This window comes from Culex pipiens, chromosome 2 (assembly GCF_016801865.2).
Source record: "Culex pipiens pallens isolate TS chromosome 2, TS_CPP_V2, whole genome shotgun sequence".
Lineage (NCBI taxonomy): Eukaryota > Metazoa > Arthropoda > Insecta > Diptera > Culicidae > Culex > Culex pipiens.
Window position 1 is genome coordinate 210,813,555 of NC_068938.1, and position 25,341 is coordinate 210,838,895.

General features: G+C 34.4%; 1 protein-coding gene across 6 annotated transcripts in view; it reads right to left on the reverse strand.

Moving 5' to 3' along the window:
• Window positions 1-25,341, reverse strand: part of LOC120432641 (nephrin) — a 413,331-nt gene that overhangs the window by 268,036 nt on the left and 119,954 nt on the right. The gene's annotated exons all lie outside the window — the stretch shown is intronic.

A 25,341-nucleotide genomic window follows, 5' to 3' on the forward strand; every position in this document is an offset into this window, starting at 1 on the left:
ACAATTAATTTTTTACATCTGAACCAAATTTACTACAAAGTTTGAATTTTTTGAAAACAAATTAAAAAAAAAAAACTTTTCAGGCGAAGAAATGAAATGCGAAATGCTTACGTATATTTTCAATGCAAAGTTGAATTTCAATTGAAAAAACTGAATATTTTAAAAAAAGGCGCAATTTTCGAGACATAGCCGTTTTATGTTGGATTTCGAGATCTTTTTTTTATTGCCTCTGAGTACCTACAATCTCTAAAAATATTTTTTTAAGAGCATTGAATTTATTTTGAAATTATTAATTTAACAATAACATTTCAAAAGTGCCCACTATTCAAAAATATTCCCTTTTAAAATGTTTGTGCTTATTAAAAATAGTTTCAAGATACTTTTTTCGAAGAGATCAGAATTTTTAATGAAAAACTTTAAAACTTCTTTGATATTGTTTCTTTATATAAGGGAGCTTTATTTCAGGAACGAAAAGACCAAACTCAGTTTTTTTTAAATCAAATATTTCCAGAAAAATGGTCACGATTTTCATAATTCGAAAATTGAGGATTTTTTTTTCTGAAAACCGAACATAAAGTGGCTACAACTTGAAATTCGATTTTTGAAATTGTTGATCAGGCTGCTAGTTCTACTAATTATTTTTATTAAATAATTAAATATGGACATAGACGATGAAACAGGAAAAACTTTAACCCGTTTAGGCCAGATGGGTCCTGTTGACCCAAAACTAAACTAGGCTATAGTTTTTGAATGTTCCTAAAATAATTCTCTCATCAACTTAAATTAATTCAGGCCTTGAAAATCATCCAATAGTTCGATAAATAATGTCAAAATAAGAGAACTTAAGGAAATTTTGCATGTTTTTAAAAAAGTCGTTCAATTACAGACTTCAATACAAAAGTGCCTATATGGGGCAGCAGTTTTTTTTTTTTCGAAGAAGGTAAATGTTTAACTTGAGAGAACAGTTAAGATTTCTTATTGATAATATTTTGTCGCCCTATTTGTCTGTCGGCTGTCGCCAGCTCAATATATTCCCTGAAGTTAGGCAACCTTTCGTTCTGGTGATTTATTCTGAAAAATTCTTAGGCCAAATTATGGATTGAGTTGATGATCCCTCTTCAATTACGTTGAAGTCAAGGAATATAAGAAGTGAAATTATTGAAATATTTATGTGAAGTTTTGACAAAGGTTACATACATTTGTAATTATTTAAAGTTAAATAAGTTTATCTGACATCTCGAAAAAACTTGCAAATTTTTACTTTTAAATTTTTAAAATTGATTAGAACCGCTTCAGCTCAATAACGGACTTCAATCTCAAGGTATTTTTTTTTGAAATTAATGAAATTTTTGAAAAAAAAAGTTAAATAGAAAGTGACTTCATGAGAGATTATTAAAAAAAAAGATTTAAATAATGATCTAAATTAACCTTTTTGATTACGGACATCAAACACAAGAAGAGTTAAAAAAAGGTTAGTCACGTGATCTAATTATAAAAAAGTGAATTTTAACTTTCTGTCAGTTTATTTCGGAACATAGACAAAAATAGCTATTCAAATTAAATTTCCCAGGAAAATTCTGTACTAAGTAAGCAAGTAGATGGTAATCTGAATTAATCAATATCAGTGATAATAAAAAAAAGAATTTTAAGTGCATACGAAGGTGAGTCATGTGTGACTTATAACAGTTACTTTTTTTTAATCTGTCAAGATGTCAAATAAATATAAGTGATTTTTTCTAAAACATATTTGAGAAAAGGTTTGAGAAATGAAACTATTGGGTCTTTTTTAAAGGTGAAGTGAAAAAGTTGTAAAAGAAAGTAATAGTGATTTCTGTCAATTTGTGACCCTGTCATCTGTCAACTTGTCTAACATAAGAAATCTTCAAGCAAAACTTTCAAGGACATCCTCACATCAACTGAAGGTCACCCTGTGATGCGTCTTACTTCCAGCAGGAAGTAACAAGTTTCGTTCCATTAACCGTCGCTTTTTTTCCCTTTCAGAATCCTGCAAGCTCCTCACCAAACTTCCGGAGCGCTCCCAGCTTCCGTTCCGTCGGCTTACACCGACCGTATGCTGTAACTTTCCGGTGTAACTTTAAAGCTGCGCTCCATAGACGAGACGTCACTCCACATAAACGCTAATCATCGAAGCGTAGATGATATATGGCTCCGTCAATTTTCCCCTAGAGCAGACCAGGCATCGCTGCTCAACTAGGACCGACGACATGATGTTCAATTATGCTAATGAACCATTAAAACTCGTCCTCGTGAGGATGCTCTCAGACTGTCTATCGCCAAGTCGATGCAGATGGGGCGGTATCGTTGCTACCAGTTATGACCAGAACGATTAGTTCTGTGCTGGTTTGCAGAATTTAAAGAGAAATATGTTGAGCCCCCCCGGTTAAGCCGGGATTGCGAAAAAGAGGCGCGCGCGTCATAAATTTGCTTAAAACATATCGCACACAACATTGCATTAAAATTCATTATGATAATAATAATTAAAATCAATTTCCAGCCATGGAATAAAATTTACATAATTAATGAGCGGGGGTTTTGGGCGTGTGCGAGCGCGAAAATTCGCCGGACCCCGCACCTGGTGCGGGCCAAGTTTGGGCCAAGTGACAGCGGGAAAGAAAAAGTTCAAAATTTCGCACAATGGTGTCACAATCGATTTAGCGTGCACACGCAATAAGTCTAGACGGGTGAAAATCTTTTTTTTTTTGTTCGAAAAGTGCACCCCCGCCCTAAAAGCATCCATTAGGGCCAACTCTATTATCGAGTGCACTCTCCCCGTTCGACTCTATTGTTCATCATCGTAATCATCGGTCAGTGCGTGTGTGTGACTTTGTGTGGTTGTGTGTGAGTTTGTGTGTGAGTTTGTGTGTGGTTGTGTGTGGTTGTGTGTGAGTTTGTGTGACCCAGGATAACCCTTTTGCCAAAAAGTGAACAAGTGAGGAAAAGTGTTCCACCCACCGACAATCGCGAAATGGGCTAAGGGGGGGGGGGGGGGAAGGGGAGGGGGGAGTGTAAATTTTTATTTAAATTTCAATTTATTTCATGTCAATTCGGGCGTGCTCGGAAAATTTTATTATGCGCCTGTGTGAGTGTGTCCACTTGTGTGCGAGCGAGCGTGCCCCTCTCGAAAGAGTCAAATTGGTGTGTGTGTGTGTGTGTGGTTCAAAAAGGTCCACATGCACGCACTGATTAATTTAAGGACCAGCGCTGAAAATTGTTCACTTTTCTTTTTTTTTCGTTTCCAAAAGTGTGCTCAAATTTCCCCATAATGGATTATTTGCAATTGAAGTGCACACACAGACACACGGTCACACATCGGTGTGTGTAATACAATTGTTGTCGATACAGTGCACAAGTGCACTTTTCCGGCGATGTGTTGTGAGGGAGGGGAAATTTGATTAAGTGCACGATAAAGTGGACTAGATGAAATCCTGTGCGTGGGTGGGCTTTTTATCCCGAAGCGATGAACCTCTTTTTTGTTGGTGAAATTTTGAAAGCTGCAAAATTCAATTCGAGTGAGTGTCATCGTTTGCAAATTAACAAACACACAAGCGCACACACACACACAGATTCACAGATGCAATTTTGGGTGCCCCCCTCTGGGCGAACTCTGTTTGAAAAGTGCCAGTGCAATTGGCATTTAAAATTGAACAATGGAGATTTTGGCAGATTTTCACCTCGATTGCGGACTTCAGCGTTGAAGCACTGCTTGACCAAACAGATAAGTTTAAGTGTTTTTTTGTGATTTTAGTGCAAGTGTTAGATTTAAGAGTGTGTAGACTAAAAAGTGCTGTCAAACTGTCAATCTGTCAATTTATAAATTTTAAAAATATTAGCTTTTAAGTCACTCAAACCCACCTTGTCAAACTGCATCAGGTCATAACTTTGGCAGCTCATTTAAATTCCCTCACTTTGGAAAAATTCATGAGCCAAGATTCACTTTGGTGCATCTTACGACCGCTCGTCTTTTCTTATGAGATTTTGCCATCCCACAAAAAAAAAGTCTCCAACACTTTTACGTGAAAGGTTTATGAAAATGACACTCGTCTTTTTTCATCTACACAGTAAAAAAAATCATGGTAATATTACATCTGGGAAGAGGTACCTCTTTTATGTAAGAAAAAATATGTAATTTTACCTCTGAAAATGTGTAATTTTACCACTTTTCTGGGGTAATGTCACTTTTTCAGTCAAAATTGAGGTAAAATTACATCATAAAAGAGGTAATATTCAACCTTCCAAAATTACACCATTCAAATTTACACAATTTTTTACTGTGTTCTTGAGAATCGACCCCCGTCAAGTGCATCGTTTCGAAACTTCCACCGTTTTTGTATGCATCAGTGCTGGGAGATTTTGCATCCCATTTGCCAGCGCGCAAAATGTAAATCTTTTACAGAGAAGAGGGGAAAAAATCCCATCCAAACTTTCAGCAGCATACTAAAATGACACCGAAGGTGGCATCCCCACTCACAAGTATTGGCAGGGTGGGTTTGATGATTTAAAATTAAAAAAAAATGATTTGAAAAAAGCATAACTCTAATACGGACTTCAACATTGATGTTCTTAGAAAATTCTATGAAAATAAACGTTAAAACTGAGAAATTTAGATGAGACATCTCTATAACGGACTTCAGCAACGAAATATCGATTCGAATTGTCAAATATCTAAAGAAAGTTAAATTTTTTAAGCTAAGTGAAATTGAGCTTTCAAGTACGGACTTCAATATTGAGGTACCATTCAAAAAAATCTTTGATATTTGATGTGATTGTTGTGAGGTGAACTGAAATGAAAGTGTTTCAAAGTGCACTCCAGATTTAATTTTGTGAGGCATCTCTATTACGGACTTCAACAAGGATCGATCTGAACTTCAAAATACTTAGAGCAAATCAAATTGAATGCTTAGATAAGCGAATTTAATTTGAAATAAATTTAAATAACTTGGAAAAAAATAAAATAAAGAAAAAATCCTTTGGAGCTTTCAAGTACGGACTTCAACAATTAGGTACCATTCAACTTTTACTTAAGAGTTGATGTGAAGTGTGGTCAGGCAAATTGAAGTGTTAGAGTTAAGTGACAGTGTTTCAAAGTGAAATTACTTTTTTGAGACATCTCTATTACGGACTTCAACATTGAGGTACCAAATCAAATTTTTCTGTTATATTTGAAGGTAAGTGAGGAGAGCTGCGTGCGGTAAGTACAAGTGTTTAAAGTGTTTTAAACTGAATTGAAAAGAAGCGTCAAGTGAAAGTGTCTCAAGGTGAATTCTGTCAACTGTCAATCTGTCAAAACAAATCGTTCAAACGTTACAAGTTCCCAGCAATTGTGTAACGTTTAACGACTCTCAAACCCACCTTGCTCGACTTTTGCTGCAATCAAAAGTGAAGCGTTGCAGCGAGCTAAGTCTCAACGTGTAAAAATGAAGCTTTCCTTTCCTAACCGGCGTGCAGCGTCTTAATATATCAATTTTTATTCAAATTTATTCTGGCAAAGTGTCGTGGGAATTTCGTGTCGGGTTCGCTTTTCTTGTTACGTTTTTTGGCACCAGCCACAAGCTTTCCCGATGTCTTGGAGGGCAAAAATCGCTTGCCATCTCGCGTAATGACTTTGTTCAAACTGGTCGTCGGCGCAGATCTCCCGATCTTGTTTAAAAGTGACTCATCGTGGCTGTTTGTTTGGACGTCCCCCCACCTTTTCAACCAATCCCAAATGTGGTCATTTAAATCAACTGTGTTACGGTTGAGGGAAGCTCCTGGGAACCGTTTTTTTCCTCTACGTTCTTGGTTTGATTTAAAAAGCTTCTTTTTGAACAACGGGGAAAGGCAGTCAACTCAGTCACGTTGTTGTAGCGCTGCGCGCGAGACTGTATAATATGAGCTCGCTTAAGGTTCTGAGACTTTTAAATACACCTGATGGGAGAGAAAAAATGGTCACACTTTGGTGGGCACGACGACGGTGAAGCCTTAGGTTGGGACCCCTCGTAGAAGAATACAGACATCAAGGTTTTGTGTAAGGTTTCTCGTTGGAGTGGTGAAGTCACTCGGGGAAACTTTGTTTAAACTTACGTTGATTTGATGTTTTGTAGCCTTAAATTACCTGAAAAGAAATAAGAGAAATGATCATTAGTTTTAAGCTGTAGAAAAATTCTTGATTTCAACTACGGACTTCATCTCAATTTGCTGAAAATCAAGTTTTGCTTCGGTTTAGGACTAAAATTTTATTTTAATTGCTTGCTCTTCAAGTACGGACTTCAATATTAATATACCTGTCCATAAGCAACTATACATTTTAAGGTGCTGAACGAGGTTCTGGTAAGTACTTATTAAGTAAACGCTGTCAATTCGATTTCTTTTGCTGTCAGATATCGGGTTTGACATGTTTATTTTTACGCTTAACATTATTCTCGTAAATTTTTACAGTAAGCCAAATATTGTTAAAAATAACACTGTTATTATTTAGAATTAGCCTAAACTTGAAAAATCTACAAAAATGAATATTTAAATTTCATTCATCTCTAAAACGGACTTCAAAAATGATATACCGATTCATACCACACTCATAACTTTGAAGGTGAGCAATTCTCTGAGATTTCGGTCATTCGATTTTTTTTGTATTTTTTAATCCGGCTGAAACTTTTTTGGTGCCTTCGGTATGCCCAAAAAAGCCATTTTGCATCATTAGTTCGTTCATATAATTTTCCATACAAATTTGGCAGCTGTCCATACAAAAATGATATGTGAATATTCAAAAATCTGTATCTTTTGAAGGAATTTTTTGATCGATTTGGTGTCTTCGGCAAAGTTGTAGGTATGGATATGGACTAAACTAAAAAAAAATGATACACGGTAAAAAAAATTTTGGTGATTTTTAATTTAACTTTTTGTCACTAAAACTTGATTTGCAAAAAAACACTATTTTTATTTTTTTTTATTTTTTTATATGTTTTAGAGGACATAAAATGCCAACTTTTCAGAAATTTCCAGAATGGGCAAAAAATCTTTGACCGAGTTATGATTTTTTGAATCAATACAGATTTTTTCAAAAAATCGAAATATTGGTCGCAAAAATTTTTCAACTTCATTTTTCGATGTAAAATCAAATTTGCAATCAAAAAGTACTTTAGTGAATTTTTGATAAAGTGCACCGTTTTCAAGTTATAACCATTTTTAGGTCACTTTTTTGAAAATAGTCGCAGTTTTTCATTTTTTAAAATTAGTGCCCATGTTTGCCCACCTTTGAAAAAAATATTTTTGAAAAGCTGAGAAAATTCTCTATATTTTGCTTTATTGAACTTTGTTGATACGACCCATAGTTGCTGAGATATTGCCATGCAAAGGTTAAAAAACAGGAAAATTGATGTTTTCTAAGTCTCACCCAAACAACCCACCATTTTCTAATGTCGATATCTCAGCAACTATAGGTCCGATTTACAATGTTAAAATATGAAACATTCGTGAAATTTCCCGATCTTCTCGAAAAAAATATTTTCAAAAATTTAAAATCAAGACTAACTTTTCAGATGGGCGTAATATTGAAAGTTTGGCCCATTTGAAATGTTAGTCTTGATTTTAAATTTTTGAAAATATTTTTTTCGAAAAGATCGGGAAATTTCACGAATGTTTCATATTTTAACATTGTAAATCGGACCTATAGTTGCTGAGATATCGACATTAGAAAATGGTGGGTTGTTTGGGTGAGACTTAGAAAACATCAATTTTCCTGTTTTTTAACCTTTGCATGGCAATATCTCAGCAACTATGGGTCGTATCAACAAAGTTCAATAAAGCAAAATATAGAGAATTTTCTCAGCTTTTCAAAAATATTTTTTTCAAAGGTGGGCAAACATGGGCACTAATTTTAAAAAATGAAAAACTGCGACTATTTTCAAAAAAGTTACATAAAAATGGCTATAACTTGAAAACGGTGCACTTTATCAAAAATTCACTAAAGTACTTTTTGATTGCAAATTCGATTTTACATCGAAAAATGAAGTTGAAAAATTTTTGCGACCAATATATCGATTTTTTGAAAAAATCAGTATTGATTCAAAAAATCATAACTCGGTCAAAGATTTTTTGCCCATTCTGGAAATTTCTGAAAAGTTGGCATTTTATGTCCACTAAAACATATCAAAAAATAAAAAAAATTAAAAATAGTGTTTTTTTGCAAATCAAGTTTTAGTGACAAAAAGTTAAATTAAAAATCACCAAATTTTTTTTTACCGTGTATCATTTTTTTTCAGTGTAGTCCATATCCATACCTACAACTTTGCCGAAGACACCAAATCGATCAAAAAATTCCTTCAAAAGATACAGATTTTTGAATATTCACATATCATTTTTGTATGGACAGCTGCCAAATTTGTATGGAAAATTATATGAGGGAACTAATGATGCAAAATGGCTTTTTTGGGCATACCGAAGGCACCAAAAAAGTTTCAGCCGGATTAAAAAATACAAAAATTAAAATTAAAGAAAAAAGACCGATTCCGTAGAGAACTGCTCAGGTGTTGAACGTGACTCTGGTAAGTACATGTGAAGTGTTAACGGTTCTGGTAAGTACATGCTTAGTGTGAATAATTCTGGTAAGTACATAAAAAGTGCAGATGTAATAGTTGTGAATTCTGTCATTACTGTCAATTCTGTCAAATTAATTAATTATTTCATTTTGAGATTCCAATTTTTAAGGTGTTGATTTCCAAATATTCAAAAAAATATTGAAAAAATCAATCCAGTTTCCTAAAATGTCATTAATCTTTTCGTTCGCACCACCTTTCATCAGGATCAGCAAAAAAAATCGCAATTTTCCAAACCCAATCCAGCAATCATTAGTTACAAACGTCAACCGGTCCGAACTCTGGTAATGGAAACAAATCACAAAGCTTATCGTTATTAATCCTGCGCTCTCAATTCCCATTTTCCCACGTGTCGACACGACCTGTGAACACGTGGACGCTTGAAAAGAGTACACATCCCACCTCCTTCCCATCCCAATTATTTTTTTCCGGAACAAATTTTCACAATTTCCAATTACACGAATCGTGACCCTCCTCCTCCTCAGCGGAACAAACAATTACAGCTTTTCCGCGAGCGTCACGCGAAACGAGAAAACTCATTGACAGCAAATTAGAGGGGAGGGGGGAGGTCGGATTAGAGCGCTAAGAAGAATGATAAGCCACCTGTTAGGGGGAGGATTTTTTCTGTTTTTTTTTCTCTCTTCCTGAAAAATCTAAGCTTAAGGAACAACTTTTCCGCTGGTACCAAGTGGAAAGTTTTACAAGGATCTTCCATGTTTTTCCACGTGACACGGCGTTCACGAGGGGGAAAAGGACGTGACTTTGGCGTACAGGTGATAAATTTCAGTTTAACAGAGAGGTTTTTTTTCTGGAGCAAATTCTTATTAATATTAAGTGACTTGTTTGATTTACGGTGACATTTTACGACGAGGATTGAAATAGTTGATCATCGAGTCCCACCCAGTTGCGAGCTGACAGGAAACAAAACAAATGAACGATTTTATCCTGGGCAGTGTTGCCAGCAACAAAAATTCGAAACCCCTAAAAGCAAAATGGATGGCGACTATTCGAAACAAACAGCACAACAGATGGACATTTTTATCGAATTCTCATTCCTCTGGACACCGTTTGGGAAAAAATGTCCCCCCTGAAAGTAGGCAACTTGGCGCGCGACACGCGCGCTCCTCGCAAATAAATAAATTCGCTACAATGAATTTATGACAGTGTCGAGTGCGCAGCAAGGAGTGGCAGATGCACTTTTTTTGCGCTGCTGGCGCAAACATGCACTTGTGCAGCACAACCTGATGTGGTTGTGTTGTTCACTTGTTTCGTTTTTTTGCTGCTCCAACTGACCTTTTTCCCTGTTTTGCATGTGAATCAAGTCCTGTGCTCGACTTTTTTTTTTGCTGGGCCTGGTTGTTCAATTTCAGTTCAATGTCTTTCCTCACATGGGATTTTGCGAAATGGACGGCGATTTTTTGTTCGATTTTTGCTCTTGCTGTTTACAGCGCAAACAGCCGTTCTGGGTCCGCCGATGCAATAAACAAGCTTCAGTGTTATGGCCTGAATCACGTCAGGAGCCGGACAGTTAACTTCCGTTGTTTAACACCTGGGGACGCTGTTTAAAGCGCTTGAAGTGCCTTCGAAGTTTCATAAATATCGTGGGGTGACATTTGGAAGTCTCAGCTGGGATGAGGTGTTGATCTTGACTACACATATCTAGTTCTTTTCCTTCTACTAAATAAGGCAACTCAACTTTTGTTAAATTGCGATGTTTAGGACGCTATCCTAGTTTGCTTTGTAATAGCCTGAAAGTATGCAAAAGCATCGCTCTTCAAGTTTTACAAAGCAAAACATACTTTTGACAGAGTTGACAGGTTTGACAGAGTTCACCAAATATCTACTTACCAGTATCACGATGATCAAAAAAACACCACAAAATGAGTACTTACCTGAATCGCGTTCAACACTTTCAAGTTATCGAGTAACTTGGGACTTGGTATATCAAATTTGAAGTCCGTATTAGAAGTGCAAATTGAAGAAGAGACATTAAACCGCGTTTGAGGCAGAGCTTTGTTATGAAAAATCTTATTTTGACTGAATAGTTATCAGAATCAGGATTTTGAGTTCTGAGTTCTGAGTTCTGAATTCTGAGTTCAGAGTTCTGAGTTCTAAGTGCTGAGTTCTGAGTTCTGAGTCCTGAGTGCTGAGTTCTGATTTCTGATTTCTGAGTTCTGAGTGCTGAGTTCTGAGTTCTTAGTTCTAAGTTCTGAGTTCTGAGTGCTGAGTCCTGAGTGCTGAGTTCTGAGTTCTGAGTTCTGAGTTCTAAGTTCTAAGTTCTAAGTTCTAAGTTCTGAGTCCTGAGTGCTGAGTGCTGAGTTCTGAGTGCTGAGTTCTGAGAGTTCTAGGTGCTGAGTTCTGAGTGCTGAGTTTTGGGTTTAGGGTTTAGGGTTTAGGGTTTAGGGTTTAGGGTTTAGGGTTTAGGGTTTGGGGTTTAGGGTTTAGGGTTTAGGGTTTGGGGTTTGGGGTTTAGGGTTTAGGGTTTAGGGTTTAGGGTTTAGGGTTTAGGGTTTAGGGTTTAGGGTTTAGGGTTTAGGGTTTAGGGTTTAGGGTTTAGGGTTTAGGGTTTAGGGTTTAGGGTTTAGGGTTTAGGGTTTAGGGTTTAGGGTTTAGGGTTTAGGGTTTAGGGTTTAGGGTTTAGGGTTAAGGGTTTAGGGTTTAGGGTTTAGGGTTTAGGGTTTAGGGTTTAGGGTTTAGGGTTTAGGGTTTAGGGTTTAGGGTTTAGGGTTTAGGGTTTAGGGTTTAGGGTTTAGGGTTTAGGGTTTAGGGTTTAGGGTTTAGGGTTTAGGGTTTAGGGTTTAGGGTTTAGGGTTTAGGGTTTAGGGTTTAGGGTTTAGGGTTTAGGGTTTAGGGTTTAGGGTTTAGGGTTTAGGGTTTAGGGTTTAGGGTTTAGGGTTTAGGGTTTAGGGTTTAGGGTTTAGGGTTTAGGGTTTAGGGTTTAGGGTTTTGTTTTTGTTTTTGTTTTTGTTTTTGTTTTTGTTTTTGTTTTTGTTTTTGTTTTTGTTTTTGTTTTTGTTTTTGTTTTTGTTTTTGTTTTTGTTTTTGTTTTTGTTTTTGTTTTTGTTTTTGTTTTTGTTTTTGTTTTTGTTTTTGTTTTTGTTTTTGTTTTTGTTTTTGTTTTTGTTTTTGTTTTTGTTTTTGTTTTTGTTTTTGTTTTTGTTTTTGTTTTTGTTTTTGTTTTTGTTTTTGTTTTTGTTTTTGTTTTTGTTTTTGTTTTTGTTTTTGTTTTTGTTTTTGTTTTTGTTTTTGTTTTTGTTTTTGTTTTTGTTTTTGTTTTTGTTTTTGTTTTTGTTTTTGTTTTTGTTTTTGTTTTTGTTTTTGTTTTTGTTTTTGTTTTTGTTTTTGTTTTTGTTTTTGTTTTTGTTTTTGTTTTTGTTTTTGTTTTTGTTTTTGTTTTTGTTTTTGTTTTTGTTTTTGTTTTTGTTTTTGTTTTTGTTTTTGTTTTTGTTTTTGTTTTTGTTTTTGTTTTTGTTTTTGTTTTTGTTTTTGTTTTTGTTTTTGTTTTTGTTTTTGTTTTTGTTTTTGTTTTTGTTTTTGTTTTTGTTTTTGTTTTTGTTTTTGTTTTTGTTTTTGTTTTTGTTTTTGTTTTTGTTTTTGTTTTTGTTTTTGCTTTTTACGAGGGTTAGCTGCTTAAAATGTGCGTAATTCCTACCTCATTTCAAATACTAATTTCATCTTAATGTATTAAATCAACTTTGATACACATTGGCTCACTTCCCTCCCGAAACTTACGTCATTTTCGAATGTATCACAACGTCAGCACCCCCCCAAAAAGCTCAACAACCCCGACATGACTTCACGTTTTCTCCAAACAACACTCGACCACTTTGTCGCCACAAGAGCTACTGGCAGTCACCCGAAAAAAGGTCGTTTCGCGTGGGAAGTTTCGAGAGCTGACCATCGCCGCTCCGAATCCTGAAACTTCATTCAGAAGTGGAAAAAATCGCCTCAAAAACCGGCTCGACCATTTAAGCGCGCAATTAAAGGCGCCCCCCGAAGGACAACCGGCTAGTAGTTGGTAGTGACGTTCAGGTCTATAATTACCCCTCTTTACGTTATGTTTTTAACGTTGACGCGTATGCAAATTTGCGCGTAAGTCACCTTTTCATTCATAAAATTTTTGCAGGAAATTTGCGTAACGAAACTTTCTTTTCCGGTGCCGGGACATTAATAAAGCAGAAAAAAAAGATCTTAATTTATTCCACCCCTTCGGGGTGACCTGACCCCTCGCGTAAAATTACACACCAACACACAGCAGGGGGAAGGGGTGAACGTCTCCGGAATTATAGAGGAGTACGACGACATTGTCGTGGGGAGACAAAGCAAATGAGCGTCGAAATCAAGGAAAAGACGAGGGGGAAGGAATGGGGAAGCTAGTTAAGTTCAAGTGAATGGGATGCACAACTTGAGAAAAAATGGGCGATGCAGCGGAAACATTTTAATAAACAGGCTTATCATAATTGCTGGTTTCGACGCAGCAGGGGTCGCTTCAAGATGCTTTTAGTGAATGAAAAGGCCTGAGAAAGAATCGGGGGCAAACTTGGGGAAGCGTCATTAATACCGCTGACGACAATGTGCAGCGGTAGTGGTGATTATGAAACTCAAAATTGCGATGTTTTTTTTCTTCTGGGAAATGAGTTGAATAAACTTTAGGTTCTTCAAATATAATCACCAATCACTTGACAGTTTGACAGACACAATAATTTGCTGTTAATATCTTAGAAGTATGCACTATGATTCATCATAACACCAAATTACTATGAACTATGATTCACTATAACACGAGATCACTATATCATGTACTTACCTTTTTAAGTCACCTTAATGAAATACACAACAACATTTTTTTACTTACCAATTTCTCGTTCAACAATATCAAATGGTAGTTCATATTTAAATATGTTTATCAAATTTGAAGTCTGTATTAGAAGCGATATTAGTGTTGAACGAGATAAATTTGATTACTTTTGTTTGTTTTTTATTTTTTGAAGCTATCTTCAATTAAAAAATGTGTTATCGTCCGTCGAAACTGTCTTAATTTTTGGTTGAATATCTGAAGAATGGTTTATTGCATACTTTCCGGCTATAAAAATATGATTTATAGAGAACAAAAAAAAAGTATTCTGTAGCATTGAGAAGCGGAAAAACTCGAATCACGCTTTCACCAATAAGCGTGATTTAACTATTTTAGTTTTTTGTTTTTTTTTTTTACTTCAAAAACGGATTTAAGTACTGATATAAAGTTTCCGAGTTTATTAAACACTTATGGAAACAAATTGATCCTTACTTTTATTATTTACCTCGAACTCAACCTAAACAATATTAATTACAAAGTAAAATTTGTTGCAAACTTGTAGTACTGTGATGTTGCATACCTTTGGGTAAATTTGAAATTAATGGTGATTATTTCAATGCTGATAAACTTTGTGCTGAATTGAGAAGTTAACAGGTTTATTCATGTTTTGTTTGATATTTTGAACTTTTAAATGAAATTCAAATTGCCATAATTTTTTTTATGGAATACATATAAAAAATTGTTCAATTGCATAGTTTCAGGCAATTTCAGCAAAAATTAAAAAAAAAACTCCAAAAAGCACCTCGATGAATTTTAATAAATATTGAAAAAATATTCGATGTTCATTTTCAATACGGACTTCAGTATTAATATCGTTAATTCACATTAACCCAACAATTTAAATCGCGATGAACGAGATTATGGTAAGTAAAATATTAGTTAAGTCTGTCAATTTTAGCTTTTTTGGAAGGATAATCGTGGAAAGGTATTTGTAGTTCGAGAAAAAAACTTTTATGTCAGTGAAATTTTCTAAACTTAGGTTGATTCTGGTCATTAAAAATTTCTCAAATTTCCTTAAAAAATGGATTTTAATTAAATATTTTTCAAATATAAATTGTGCAAAATGATTTTCAGATGATGACTTCTAATACGGACTTCAGTAAAAGTATACAAAATTCAAATTTAATAAACAATTTGAAAGTTCTCTGAAGAACGAGATTATGGTAAGTAAAACCTTAGTTAGTCTGTCAATTTTGTCAAAGCTGTCAACTTTGCCTTGATTTTAGCTGTTTTACAAAGAAATATCTTGAGTACCTTTGTTGCATAATTTGAGGAAATTCTTAACTCTTCGAATTTTGCTTCAAAATGGACATTTGATTACATTATTTTTAAACATGTTTTTTGCTATAAAGTGTCTGAGAATTGGTACTTTAACATACTTCTAGGCTTTTTTAAAGTAGTTTAGTTTTGAAATTTGCTTCAAATTGACAATGTTAAACTAAGTTTCATAATCTTCAGATTCTCACTCCTAATGCGGACTCCACAATTAGTATACCAACTTCAAATTTACTTAACAATTTGAAAGTTGATGAACGAGATTATGGTACACGCAAACGAGGAATCCGTGAGGGCGGCCCTCCCAATTTAAGCTGTGTGGAACAACGCTGAAATCGCGCGGAAATCCCTCCCGACTTGAACGGTCTCAAAAATTCACACACACCATCACAGGAAAATGTCGAAATGTTTCTATTTCATTGACCAAGAACGTAAACACTCGGGGGCAGTTGTATCTCACACGTCAGTGCTGTGCACAAGTATGCGTGCTTCATTTGTACCGCCGATCAGCACAAATTCACTTAGCAGTGTGGTGCAGGAGTAACATGACTCAAACAGATTGAACAATTGAAGAATTTACTGTTTTTTTTTTTTGTTTTGTCAAAATGTCAAAATGTCAAAATGTCAAAATGTCAAAATGTCAAAATGTCAAAATGTCAAAATGTCAAAATGTCAAAATGTCAAAATGTCAAAATGTCAAAATGTCAAAATGTCAAAATGTCAAAATGTCAAAATGTCAAAATGTCAAAATGTCAAAATGTCAAAATGTCAAAATGTCAAAATGTCAAAATGTCAAAATGTCAAAATGTCAAAATGTCAAAATGTCAAAATGTCAAAATGTCAAAATGTCAAAATGTCAAAATGTCAAAATGTCAAAATGTCAAAATGTCAAAATGTCAAAATGTCAAAATGTCAAACTGTCAAATTGTCAAATTGCCAAATTGTCAAATTGTCAAATTGTCAAATTGTCAAATTGTCAAATTGTCAAATTGTCAAATTGTCAAATTGTCAAATTGTCAAATTGTCAAATTGTCAAATTGTCAAATTGTCAAATTGTCAAATTGTCAAATTGTCAAATTGTCAAATTGTCAAATTGTCAAATTGTCAAATTGTCAAATTGTCAAATTGTCAAATTGTCAAATTGTCAAATTGTCAAATTGTCAAATTGTCAAATTGTCAAATTGTCAAATTGTCAAATTGTCAAATTGTCAAATTGTCAAATTGTCAAATTGTCAAATTGTCAAATTGTCAAATTGTCAAATTGTCAAATTGTCAAATTGTCAAATTGTCAAATTGTCAAATTGTCAAATTGTCAAATTGTCAAATTGTCAAATTGTCAAATTGTCAAATTGTCAAATTGTCAAATTGACATTTTGACATTTTGACATTTTGACATTTTGACATTTTGACATTTTGACATTTCGAGACTATTCGATTGACCAACTAATTCATAAAACCAATCCTTTTTTTTTGTAGTACCAAGAGTTTTTTCCTTTTTAATGTTTCAATTCCAGAGTTTTTTTTTTTAGAAGGACCAATAAACTATTGTCTTTCATTTGTGTATAGGACCTAATGAAAAAAACTCTAGAATTAATTTTGTGAACAACAATCAAAAATATAACAAAAAACCTTCAACAATAAAAACGTTTCATCGTAGTTTAGAGCTGACCCATATGAAACATAACAGTTAACGTGGTTTAGGGACTGCCCGTTTTCAAAACTTCTCGAAACTCACTAATACTTATACACACTCGCAGCAGCCGCCTCCGACGCTGACGGACCTGACAGTTCATCAATTCAGTTGGTTAACTCTTGTGATTTTTCTCGGCGGTCTTTAGACGACAGAAACCAGCTAATTTTTAAAAAGCTTCTGTAAAATGGTGTAAATATGTACTGCCAAGCAGGTAAGAAGGATTATCGCATGTGATTTGAAGAGTTCGATTTCTGGAAATTGAAAATCGAAGTCAGAAAATTAATGATGGGTTCTTGTTTTTCTTTTGCTTGCAGGTTGCACAAACAGTTGCTGGTCCGGAAACCTTCTGTTCGTGTCGAAACAGGCTACCGAGGAACGCCGGTTTCTGAACTTGAACGGGGTCGTGGAATGCAAAGGCCGGAATCGCGGCAGCAATGATCGACGATCTGTTTCCGGCATCATCAGGAAAGTTCACCCAACGATCTGCAAATGAATGGAGCAGCTTGCTGAGCAGTGACATTTAGTGTGAAATTAAGTTGTCTGATGAAGTTTTTTTTTTTTTGAGTCATAAATAAAAAGTAAATTGCGAAAAGAAACGGCTTTTTTCTTTTAAAAAGAACAAGAATAAGAAGGAATGCCTTCTTGTAACACACACATACAAACGTATTTAAAACATCTTTCACCAATACTCCCACGTTAACCGCAACCGGGTGAACACCAACACAAATAAAAAATGGTTTCGTTGTGTAAGTATTTTCAGTTTTTCAGGCTTGAAATAATTCTTGCGGAATTCCCTCACAAGCTTTTTGCGGGATTTCTCACCTGTCTGTGCGCGGAAGTATTTCCCATTCGATTTGAGAGGGATTCCGCACAAATTTCCGCCGATCTCGGTTGCGTGTAAGTAAACCCTTAGATTGTCTGTCAATTTTGTCAAAACCGTCAACTCTATCTTGATTTAAGCAGTTTTGGAAGGAAATATCTGAAATAGTTCTGTTGCATACTTTCAGGCAATTGTTGATCAATCTAGTTTGAATTAAAAAAAGTTTCTGTGAAACTTTATAATTTCCTTCCAAAAAGGACTTTGATAATATCATCAAGGCTGTCATAAAATGCACGGTTGAATATTAAAAATGATTTCTTTGGTCTCACCTCTAATGCAGACTTCAGAATTGATGTGCTAAATCCTAATTTACTAAGAACAATTTGTACGATGATGATCTCGATTATGGTAAGTCTATGTTTTTCAGCTTTCATTTTTAGTATTTAAATTTGCATGTATCTTTATGGTTTATGTTTGTATTTGGCCTATTCTACAACCTTCTATCTTTACCTGTTGCCTTCTAGTTTTTTCATGTTTTTACAGTCATATATTCAATTTTTTGCTCATTTTTCAATTTTATTCTTGCTCATTTAAATTGTAAAAAAAAGTGCATACAGGCATCGTTTTAGACGCTTCAAAAATTACTGCATACCTTTTTTACTTAAAATATACGAAATATTAGTAGTAAACACATCCAAAATTGACTCCAAAAAAAAAAATTTTAAAATCATTGGCAAAGTCACATAAAACAAGTCAAACTGCCTATTCCAAAATTTGAAGAGTTCTTCTTTCAATTATATTGAAAGATCAAAAATTGGTTGAAAAACGGATTTTGGACGAATTTTTAGATCGAAGCACGAATTTTCACTTCTAGTACGGACTTCAGAAATGATATACCAATTTCAAATATATTCAAAAGTTTTAATGGTGTTGAACAAAATAGCGGTAAGTAAATGTTTTATGATCGAGGTTGTGGTAAGTAAATACTCAGTTTCTTTTTGTAAAATCTGTCAACTCTGTCATAATTTAAGCTGGTTTGGTGCGTAAAATTCGAAGCGATGTTTTTGCATACTTTTAGGAGATTTTTAATCAGAAGTGATTTCTGTAAAGTTTAGATTTAAAGAAAATTCTAGAAGTTGTCATTTTTTGAAGTTTTGCAACAATTCAAGGTTGTTAGATGCTAAATATCGAAGGTATGAAACTTCACCATCAATTTTCGCCGATATTTCCCAACCAAAAATTGAATTCAATAATTCATCGAACTTCCATCGTCACCACCAAAAACTTAATTACATCACAGCCTCATTTTTCCCACAGTCCACACGACCCAAAAAACCGCGCAAACTAATTTGATTAAAACAAGTGTCGCTCGAAAAAATAATTTCAGCAGAAAAAAAAACTTGTCATGACGAAAAACAGAAAATAAAAAATCGTAAACCAACATTAAAAATCAGGATTCCGTGGGAAGTCCTCCGGACCGAGGCTCCCAGTTTCCCAGGTTTCGCGAATCCTGTTTTTTCCACCGTATGGACAAGGACCATAATTTAAGCAGAAATTCACATACACGTACGCGATTCGTAATCATCAGGCTCGCTCGCGAAAGTTTCCATTGATAACGGACCAATCAAGTTGGGGTTTTTATCTTTTTTTTTTGTTGTTGCAAAAAAAAGAAGGATAAAAAGCAATTCATGAATGAGACACACACACGCTCCGGTGGAAATGAGATAAAACAAGAAAATGAGAAGCGTAATGAGAGCGGGGGGGAGGGGGGGACGCTGATTTTAATATCCTCTTCCTTTCTCTCTTGAGCTGATATTTTTATATTTTTGCTCCTCAAGAAGAAGGGGGAGGTTTGAGGGAAGTTACATGAGCTCCACTTTTTTTTATCAATATCAAACCACTCTCGAGGGGAAGAAGTGAGGAAAAACCACAAAATGTGCATCGCAAACTCACTGAGGAGGAAAATTTCTCACGGCGATACATTATATCCCCAAATCGCTAGTGTGTGAGTCTTTGTGAGTGTAAGCTGCTGATGATGATGACCGACGCAAAACTTCACACATACAGAAAACAAGAAAGAAGAAAAAAAGGTCGAAAAAAAGTGCACTTTTTGAGCATGGCAAGATTTATGGATGGTAATTTAAGGGCAAATCGCCATGATGGACAGCTTCGATGGGAGGAAAAAAACACGACAGAGAGAGGTAGAGGAAAAGCAATGAATTATTACTTTCGATGGGGAGCTTTTTCCCTCCCCCTGCTTTTTTTTGGGGGGGGGAAGGGGGAAATGAATTGTAAATCTGCATGATTAAGTGATGTAACGAACAACTCTGACCGATAAGAACGGTTCAGCAAGTTTCAACGAAAAGTCACGAAATTTATTGTTACTGGACAAACCAAAGTATCAAAAAATATCAACTTAATAACCCACGCGACGACCAAATCTTGTGTTCAATCTCTCCCCCTCCCCAGAGAAAAAGATCGAAACAGAGAGTGTGTGTGGAATCACAAAAGTCCATTAAAGAAATAATAACATTCCTGTTGCCACCCTGCTGATGCTGCTGCTGATCATCGCCATGAGTGTTGTTGTTCGAAAGGTTCTGCTGTCAAAGCACTGTTTGGTCCAGAAGTTTGTCAGGAGGAAAGTGTGGAGGACGTTGAGTGAATAAAAAAAATATGATACAATTCAAGAAGAAAATGAAAAGCTGTAAGGTGGTGCTTTTTAGGTGCATGTGGAGTAGGGGAGGATGGTCAATTATTTAGTTTTGATATGAATTTAAAAAAATAAAATCTGAAAAAACGTTGTTTTGAAATATTAATAACGTTCAAAACAGTTAAACCGCCTGAACAATGTTATAGATTTTTTTTCAGGATTAAAAAAAATGTTGAAAAAATTGTTACTGTGAATTGGGCAAAGCAAAGCAAAAATTTGGATTTTTTACAAATATTAGCCCAACGCAAATTTAATTTCAAGTTTTTGTCCTATCTTATCTCTCAAAAAAATCGGGTGCAGCTAAAATATGTATTTATTAAAAAAAATTAAAATGAAAAATGTTGCACAAACAATCATGAACTAATAAAAATATTGTGTATATTTTTTTTTGATTTGAATAAATGGGCACCTTTTTGAATTTTCTTAAATATTTAATTTTGGTACCGAAAAGAGTAAAGATCATACGAAATCATTTTTTCCGCAGCTTTTTTTTTTCTTACAATCGATATTTTGTAAGTTTTTGAACAGTACCACAACGGCATTCAAGAATGAAAGCATTTGGCAGTACTTTTGAATAGATAATCTTAAAATTGGGCCGAATATTTGAAATTAAGTTTAATTTTTAATTTTTTATTCTCCCTACGACTTCATTAAAAGCCGAGGGACTAAAACTTTAAATAAAATTTTAACTAGTCTGAGTTCAGGAATAACTGAATCTTTATTTTATTTAATTTTTAAATTGTAAAAAGTACATTTCCCAAATTGTGTTTTTAATTTTTTTTTCATTAAATTAATTTTATTAGGTCCTTTTTGGTAGTGGGACCTGGTTAGGACCGTGTCGGCTTTGGTAATAACATTTTTCTTAATGCTAAGAGAAATTACAGAGGATCCTGTATGTAAATGTCAGTGGGAGGGGTTAAATTAAACGTGGACAAAAATTTGCCAGAATTTAATTTTGTAAACATGGTTCAATAAAAAATGTTCTAAAATGTGTTTTTTTCTGAATTGATAATCATTTTAAGCATGTTTGAGCTCGCTAACAAATTCGCAAACATTTTTTTATGAAATTCCAATGTAACGCAAACACTTTTTATTCGAAAATATTGATTGCAAAACAACTAGACGCCTTTTAAGTGTTTTTTTTATTCACTCAAATGTTGAAAATATTACTTGATATTTAATTTAAAATGCATATTTGTAGCGATTTTAATTGAAAAAAAAACAATCTTTCTCGAAATAAAAAAACGCATCAATTTCAAGTTAGGAATTAAGAGGAAAAACTTTTTTTTTGCAAATTTAAAATAGTTTTGCAAATTCCAGACCATTTCTTACAGATTACTTTTAAGAACATTGTTTTTATGGCTTTTAAGCTAAAGTCTCTTAATGATGTCTTAAAGTATAATTTAAAGTATTCTGAAAAACCAAAAACTTCTTTGAAACGTTTTAAACTTTTAACTGAAAGTATGTTCAAAATAAAAAAATGCTCAATTTTATCAAATTATTTAAAGAACAATTCTTGAACATTTTAAAATATTTGTTCCAAATTAAAAAAAAATACCGAGATATTTCTGTTGAAAAAATATTGAACTGGTTTAAATACATGAAATAACTAAGATCAGTCCTTTTTCAACTATTTTTGGATTTTGTTTTATCAGATTGATTTTAACAAAAATAAATTTCCCGAAAACAAGAATTAAAAAATAGAATCGATGAATCATGTTAATTATCTTGTCTACAAAAATATGGGTAATTCTCTACCAACTCACACGAAATCGGGAAAAGTTGCCCCGACCCCTCTTCGATTTGCGTGAAACTTTGTCCTAAGGGGTAACTTTTGTCCCTGATCACGAATCCGAGGTCCGTTTTTTGATATCTCGTGACGGAGGGGCGGTACGACCCCTTCCATTTTTGAACATGCGAAAAAAGAGGTGTTTTTCAACAATTTGCAGCCTGAAACGGTGATGAGATAGAAATTTGGTGTCAAAGGGACTTTTATGTAAAATTAGACGCCCGATTTGATGGCGTACTCAGAATTCCGAATAAACGTATTTTTCATCGAAAAAAACACTAAAAAAGTTTTAAAAATTCTCCCATTTTCCGTTACTCGACTGTAAAAAATTTTGGAACATGTCATTTTATGGGAAATTTAATGTACTTTTCGAATCTACATTGTCCCAGAAGGGTCATTTTTTCATTTAGAACAAAATTTTTCATTTTAAAATTTCGTGTTTTTTCTAACTGTGCAGGGTTATTTTTTAGAGTGTAACAATGTTCTACAAAGTTGTAGAACAGACAATTACAAAAATTTTGATATATAGACATAAGGGGTTTGCTTATAATCATCACGAGTTATCGCGATTTTACGAAAAAAAGTTTTGAAAAAGTTACTTTTTGCGTTTCTCTTTGTTTCGTCGTCCGTGTCTGTCGCGGGTGACCATGAATGGCCATGATCGATGACGACCAACTTTTTCAAAACTTTTTTTCGTAAAATCGCGATAACTCGTGATGTTTATAAGCAAACCCCTTATGTCTATATATCAAAATTTTTGTAATTGTCTGCTCTACAACTTTGTAGAACATTGTTACACTCTAAAAAATAACCCTGCAAAGTTAGAAAAAACACGAAATTTTAAAATGAAAAATTTTGTTCTAAATGAAAAAATGACCCTTCTGGGACAATAAAGATTCGAAAAGTACATTAAATTTCCCATAAAATGACATGTTCCAAAATTTTTTACAGTCAAGTAACGGAAAATGGGAGAATTTTTAAAACTTTTTTAGTGTTTTTTTCGATGAAAAATACGTTTATTCGGAATTCTGAGTACGCCATCAAATCGGGCGTCTAATTTTACACAAAAGTCCCTTTGACACCAAATTTCTATCTTATCAACGTTTCAGGCTGCAAATTATTGAAAAACACCTCTTTTTCACATGTTCAAAAATGGAAGGGGTCGTACCGCCCCTCCGTCACGAGATATCAAAAAACGGACCTCGGATTCGTGATCAGGGACAAAAGTTACCCCTTAGGACAAAGTTTCACGCAAATCGAAGAGGAGTCGGGGCAACTGCTGTGTGAGTTGGCGGAGAATTACCCATATGGATTTTAAGTTAAAATATAATGGAATATAATAATAGCTCATGTTTTTGAAGTTGAAATCATTTGAGTTTTAATATCTATTAAGAAAAATTGTAGACAGAAGCCCAAAAGTTTTAACTGTACTTAAATTTGCCTTATAGAAAACAAAAGAATGTTTTTAGTGAAGTATTTTATTTTTTTAATTAAATTGTATATAGTTCCAATTCTTTCAAATAATTGCGATATAAAGTTTTTAACCCAAAAATAAGATTCAAATTGATTTTGAAAGAGCCATTTTGCATTTTTTGAATATTCATCCAGATTTTGATATTTTGATTTTTTTTTTCGAGGAGATAATTGATAAGCTCTTAGAAAAAATTATCAATTTTTACTAATTTCAATCCACCGGCAGCGTAAAAAAAATCATAGATTTTTTCCAGCCATATTATTTTTTTTTTTCATTTGAAAAAACAAACCAATAAATTGTTAAAACATGGAAACGAATCACGGTGTAGTTCCACAAAACTACTTTTAAATTTAAATGGGGTTTTTGAGTATTTTTTAATTCATAATTTGGCCGAAATGAAAAAGTCTGACATGCCAAGGGATTTTTCCGTTTTCCGTTGTATTATACGGAGATTAAAGAGTTCCCAAAATCGTGAACATGCGTTCATGCAAATGGGAACCACGAACAAAGTGTTCGTACTATGGGATTTGAACACTTTGTTCATGGTTCCCATTTTGATGAACGCATGTTCACGATTTTGGGAACTCTTTATTCTCCGTGTTCGAATGGTCCTAAGCATGCACGGATAGAAATCTTGTATCCAAATTGGTGACTCTATGTTGTTAAATTTGTAAAAATTGAAATTTTTCGAAAGTCATAATTTTTTTCGATTTGTTTTTTTTTAATTTGGGAATTTCTTTGATAATTTTGGAAACATTTTGATGTTTACAAATTTTACAACATGGAGTAAACGGATTTGCTAACAGGATTTCTATCCGTGTAACATCCAACTTTTCCGAAGACACCAAATCAATCATAACAACTTTCATCTAGACTAAAAAAAGAACGAAAAAATTGCGAAAAGCAAGAGAATTGCTTGCAATTTTAAAAATTCTTGATTTGCACCTCTTCATATAGGTACCGTTATCAGGGGTGACATTGAGTCTGAGGGAGAGATTGGGTCATATAAATATGTCGAAATTTGTATGACCCAATCTCACCCCCAGACCCAATGTCACCCCTGATGACGGTAGTTCGTTTTCATTAGAACTTTCAATAATTAAAATAAAAAAAAGTCAGTTTTTCAACACGATCTTTGATTTCTTTGTGATTGATTTTCAGTTAAAACATTTTTGACAGTTTTCACAGGACTTCCTCCCCTACAAGCTGATGCACCCAACTTTGCTGTGCTGCGTGGTTGTTTTTTTTTCACTCATCATTTTTTTTTCTTCTTCCTGCAGCACATCCGTTGACTCGAAAAGGGACAACCTGCCATCAGAGCAGCAGAAGCAAGCAAAGGCACCGGGCAACCTTAACCATTCTACCCACCGTTGCTGGTAGGGTTAAACCGGAGAGTTGGTCGCGTGTGTAGGTAAAGTTGAGCCAATTCACCTAGCAGTTTATTGTAGAAAATTGTTATTTTCGTCAAATTAGTTTAAAAATCTATTCAAATTTACACGAATTAAATTTTGAAAAATTTCGTGGCTTCTCAATTGAAGGAAAAGTAACTCTGAACACAAAAACGCAAATTTCCACGCTGCTAATACCCTTAATTAAGTTCGCCCAACGTTCGAGGGAGCAGGTCATCGGTTGCCTTTTTTTGTTGTTGTACCTCCAGAGCGCAGCTCTGTTATCTCTGTTACCTCTAAAGTGGCCCATGGCAGGAGGTAGTCGCCCCGCCGAGAGTTCCCCTTCTGTTGCGAGTTTTTTTTTTTTTCGTTCAGTCTCTTTGGAATAATTTGATTTGCCCTCGGAACTACCTTTCGTAGAGAGAGAGTGAGGAGTCCCGGTGGAGTTACAGCTATGGCGCTCGAGATTTGAGTCTGGATTTGCTCCTTTTTTGGGGGGAATTCGGAACAACAACCGGAGTTCATTAAACCTGGATTTTCGGGAACAGGAGAAGAGGATAACTCAATTTATTCGTTCAATGTGTATCGATGTCTTGCTTCCCACGCGTTCTTTTTTTGACATGAAGTTTCGTTTTCACTACGTCTACTGCTTTTTTTCCGTCCTCAAGAGGTTTGTTTCCTTATCTAAGTCCGACGCAGCCAGTTTTCGTTCGTCGGCCTAATGCATTTCTCCATTCAGTTTGAAA